Source organism: Lissotriton helveticus, chromosome 6, assembly GCF_964261635.1.
Source record: "Lissotriton helveticus chromosome 6, aLisHel1.1, whole genome shotgun sequence".
Classification (NCBI taxonomy): domain Eukaryota; kingdom Metazoa; phylum Chordata; class Amphibia; order Caudata; family Salamandridae; genus Lissotriton; species Lissotriton helveticus.
Window position 1 is genome coordinate 1918678873 of NC_136067.1, and position 5511 is coordinate 1918684383.

The following is a 5511-nucleotide window of genomic DNA, read 5'->3' on the forward strand; positions in this document are numbered from 1 at the left end:
CTTGGAAGGGTCTCCAATGAGGTAGATACGGAGCTCGCTGGAGTTATGTTTTGAACTTGTGCCGTGGCCCCCTTTGTACCTTTCTCTACTAAATGATCATATTTCCTAGCGTAGGTGAATACCCTACCCTGTTTATAGTCTGTCTCATCCCTTTTTATCTTTCGCGCTTTGCGTTGTTTTATATCTATCTGGTGTTTCTCTAGTATATTTTTGAGAATTTCATAGTTCTTTTCTGTAGCTTCGGGGAGGTTAAGTTCTTTAATTTCCAATTCCAATGTCGCAATTTCCCCCTGTAGTTTCTTAACTTTGCGAGAGGCATTCTCAATTAAAATATTCATGAGATTATTAGAATTGGAAATTAATTCCTTTTCCCAGGCTAACAGGAGATCTTCTTCCAGGTCGTCATAGGTGGGTAATATTTGTGAGCGGAGCCCTCTAGGGATTCTCTTAAGGCGAACATACTGCTCTAGAGTGGCGCCATCCCACCATTTTGAATTCTCAGCTATCTTAAGTTTTTCTAGTTTGACAAATTTTACCCTCAAATCTTCATGTTTCTTGTTTATGTTCCCGCTTGCCAGAGAGGTAGTGACTGTTTCACCTCTCGCCAAACTATCAAAAAGTTCCGCGGCTTCTTTTCCTCTATCCATAGTATCCTCAGTAATTGATTAATTCAAGCCTCTGTAGCTGCCCCACCAATCTAATACAGTATGATTTTTGAACGGATGACTTATCTTGGTGGAATTGGCGCTTAACAATATATAGGCAGATATTCCTATTGGTCCATGTAGAGGTTGTTGGGTGCTTAGGCATGGGTTGTCATCCTCACCCACCAGTAATCAAAAAGATCAGAATTTCAAGGACAAACCTATCACACCAGCAGAAATTATTAAGCAAACTTATATGGTTATCTCCAAATTCAACATAAAAGCACAATGCAACAGAAAATAGGATTCATTTAATTTCAAAGGCTTTCCCTCAGTCCAGCCAACACGTGTTTCGTCGCCTGGGCGGATACCCACGACTTCCTCAGGGCTGGGAAAAAATACAATATGAAAATATATTGGAGTTGCGAGATACACTATCTCGTTATTATACAGTTTACAATTCAGTCATTCTATTTAAACGAAAATCAGTATTGGAAAGTTACATATTTCCCTTTGGTAACGTCATATGATGTACATACATGCATATGGAGAGGTAAAGGAGGTGGGATTGGAAGTGCCACTCCCATAAATAAATCAATGTGACATTTCAAAGTCTAGTACAGAAGAGGACTACCTCACAGTTCGTGATAGTGATTATCATATATCTCGTGCAAGTATAATTTCACTGATATCATATGTGCTCACCCCAGTATTCCTCAAACCAATGGGTGAATATTGACGTGCCTTGTCGTGCCGGATTTGTGCAACTTTAATGCCAAACGTCCCAATCGAAGGGTTCTGTTCTATTTATTTGAGGCTGAGTAAATCTATACTCAGGCTTACCTGATATTGATTATTAAGCGACCTGTGTGCCTGAATAGATCAAATTAGACAAAGTGTTAACTCTCTAGAACCGTTCCCCATTTAAATCTTCGCATTTTACACATATCGTCAAGGTAAACACATACCTTCTAGCTGGTTGTAATTCCGGCCCAGCCTAACGCGGCGTGGGCAATACTTCTTAGTAGGGCTATGTTCGTTTTCTCACGATATCGCTAAAATTCAAATAAATAAGTATTTATCTAATCTGGTCCCAATAAATCTTATTTCAAGAATTACACCTATATAATACCAAGAGCTTACCTTCCAATAGGTAGCTCTGAATAATCCCCGTGACCGGTGATCTTTAGTCGTGATCCCGGATGTATATGTACTTTTAGTATCCTTCCTCCAGTGTTTGCGGAGAGAAGATAAATTCCCACTGTTTAGAAAGAGACCGATATTAGTTTCAATCGTTACCGAATTCATATATATTTAAATTCACAGATATGACCGTTCTGTATGTGGCGCTTACCTCCAAATATTAAGGAGTCCAATGGCGGCACATTTCCCTGCTACCGCCGAGCGTTCCGCTATATCTTGCAAGGCGGCGTCTGTGACCCGGAAGCCCGATAAATAAACACCGGCTTCCCAATCCGGGTCGGCACATAGGTCTGTAGGTATGTGGACAATACACGTCCGCCATATTGGAGTGGTGGGAATACATTGCCAGCGCAATGTGTTCCTCTATGATAATGCTATAAGTGCTCATGATCCTATTTTTAAACGCGTGTCATGCATAGACTCCAGTTATGGTCTGCGCATAAGATATTAGTGCTCATAATTCTATCTTTAAACGCGTGTCATGCATAGACTTAAATTTCGGTCTGCGCATATAATATTAACATTATGTGAAACCGTCATGTCAAACTAGAACTGTGAGGTTATATGCTTGTTATCATGCTTATAAAACATGCTTATTACTCAATAGTCACAATAACAGCTTGTGTTGATATTGTCTTAAACATATGCAAACGTCATTATTCATTAAGTCCGTGGACCACATTACATTAGCAATTTACGGTCCAAATACTATTATACACAGATCGAAAATACAGGTCCATAAACATAACGGATATAAGCAAGGGTTACAATTAGATGTTATGGTACACATATTATTTCAACATTAAATGATATGATGATGCCTAGAAATCAAGATTTAGCAGACATTTAAAAAAAAAAAGGCTACTACTCTTCCTCCATACAGACCAAATGACTGCTAAATATACCTTCTACCTAGGAAACACATTCCTTGCAGTAGGATTTACGATTTAACAGTAAGAGGCTCTGTATTTGAGAGAATACATTGATGAGATGCTATGTACAGGGTTTATTAGGCAATCTAGGTCACCTGCTTCATCCTCACTATTCTTCATGCCAAAACATGAAAGCGATTTGCGGCCATGCATTGATTATAGAGTCCTGAACGAAGTAACTGTTAAAATCATGACCCTTTGTCCTTAATCCTTACACTCCTAGATCAGGTTAAAAATGCTATGCTTTCCACGAAGTTGAATTTGAGGGGGGCTTACCACTTGGTGTGCATTAGAGAGGGGGATGAGTGGAAGACTGGGTGCCGAACTAAGTTTGGCTTGTATGAATATTTGGTGATGCCTTTGGACTGTGCAACACCCCTGCCTCCTTTTTCATAAATGAAATGCTATAAGAGTTTCTGTATGTTTGTGCTTTGGCATATATTGACGATTTGGCATATACTCAATGTCCATATCTGAGCATAAAAGACATGTAAGGGCCATTCTACAACAATTAAGAGATAATATCTTCTTTGTGAAATTATAGAAATGTGAATTTAATGATCCCATGGTTTCCTTTTTGGGATACATTCTGTCTGCAGAGGGGGTTAGTATAGCCATCATACTATAGAACACCCCCAAAGATGGCAATAGGTGGAGCGTTATCACAGAAAAATGCTGAAACAGGATTGCTCCACCCCGTAGCCTTCTATTCAAACAAGTTAAGCCCAGCAGAAGTTAATTATTCAGTAGGGGATAGAGAATTACTGGCCATAAAATAAAAGGTTTTTGAGGAATGGAGACATTACTTGTTAGGCTCTTTACATACTGCCACAGTGATTACTGATCATAGAAATCTGAAATTCCTTAAGTCTGCTATGGCCTTGTCTATGCGACAATTTTTCTCTGTTTTTGATTATGTAATACAATTTCAATCAGGACGCCAGCACAGTAAGGCTGATGCCTTATCGCGTTTGGGTTATGACATTTTTAGATCAAGAAAGTGATCATCTCGGGGGCGTGGCCACCCGCCGAGCAACATAGCCGCACCTTGAGGCGGCTCTCACCAAGTACACACGTTCCGGTGTTAAATTGTACAACTATCCGTGATTTCAGAGGTACAAAGTAGAAAATCGAACTCATGAAGTCACTGGGATCCTTTTGAGCCGCGGCACTGCCTGTTTTCGTGTGTGGTGGCCGACATCACCTCAGCGAAGCGTGCAGCCCATGAGAAACACCTTGCCTGTGGGGAGGAGCGAGTGTGCCCTGGCTGCGGATTGTAATTGACTCCCCAGCATTGCTGACCTTCATGGCCAGCAGAGTCCCTGGTTTTGTTGGCCATCTATGTGGGGTGTGACACCGTGACAGGCTTCGGCGAGACCCAAGAGCAGAGCCAAGGAAGGAAGTGGCCCTCAGTGTGTTCGGCTCTGGGGCCGTGGCGAAGGGAGTAATTGCTGATAGCCGGCCGAGGGAGCAAAGAGAGAGCGATCCCGACATAGCGCCCTGCCCGCCCACTAGCTACCGGTGAGTGGAGGAGCGGCGCGTGGTTGGAGCCCACTGATGACTTCCCTCGCGCCGGGAACGGCCTGCATTGTTTGGCCAGGCTGGAGCAGGAGTGGGGCGAAACTGGCGAGGATCTTGGGAGAGTTAGCCCCAGCAGCTGCAAGTTATTGTCTGCGCAAGGCCGCCGCAGGGTCTGATCCAGTGCAGGCCCGACAGAAAAGGGGGCTTCTGGTCTCCATTAGGCCCTGAGGCTTAGAGACGCTGCCTGCCAGCTCCTCGAGGGCCGCAACTACAGCATGCTCCATCCCCCATGACTGGGAAGTGGCAGAAAGGGTCCCTCCAAGGGAACTTACTCTAACTGGGGAGAAATAGAACCCTAAAGGAAACAGGGAAAAATCATGAACTGAGATCACCGAAGACCAGGGTGCTGGAAGACCTTGCTATAAGGGTCAAGCAGAGGCCTTGATGGCATCATAGTGGGCGCGCTCCCCAGAACTTGCGCAATAGGCTTGATGCCTCAGACATAAATCTGCACTGGGACATTAGTCCTTGTTTTAGCCGCAATCCGTAAGTTGAAGCCAGAAGCACTGTAGCGATCATCCACCCTCAGGCGTAGTATAACCATTGCCAGATTTTATTTTGAAGGCACTGACTTCCCACATTCTACCTACGCCACATAGGATGCAGTACGCTGCCCAATAAGAATTCCCTAAGTACCACGGAGGGGCCGCCTGGCTGTTTTCTCTCCGCTTCTACTTGGGCTTGCAGGACCTCGCCACGGCTGGTGGCCGTAACACCAAGGCCTCTACGCAGGCCAAGCTGGACAAGTTTGCTTGGGGAAGGGCCCCTGGCCTGACCAGAAAGGGAGGAGAGGATCCACTTGGGAAGTCATAGTCATCAGTGGGTGTAAAAGAGCTGACGTTGCTGGATATCCTAACGGCTATAAAAACGGTGAGGACGTCGTTCGATTCCAGGATGGATCCCTGATCCGAGCGGACATGAGCTCCATGAACACCAGGATCAAAGAGGTAGAGTCAACAGCAAGCTCCCTTGTGACAGACAGTCCGCCCTACAGCGAAGGATGGATGTCCTTCAGGCCCTCAGCAGGCGGCTAGGGGCGCAATTGGATGAGTATGAGGGTCGCTCGCGACAAAATAACGTTCGAATTCTGGGGGTTCCGGAGCGTGCAGAGGAGCCATCGACAGACTTGTTTGTCGAAGATCTGGTCACAA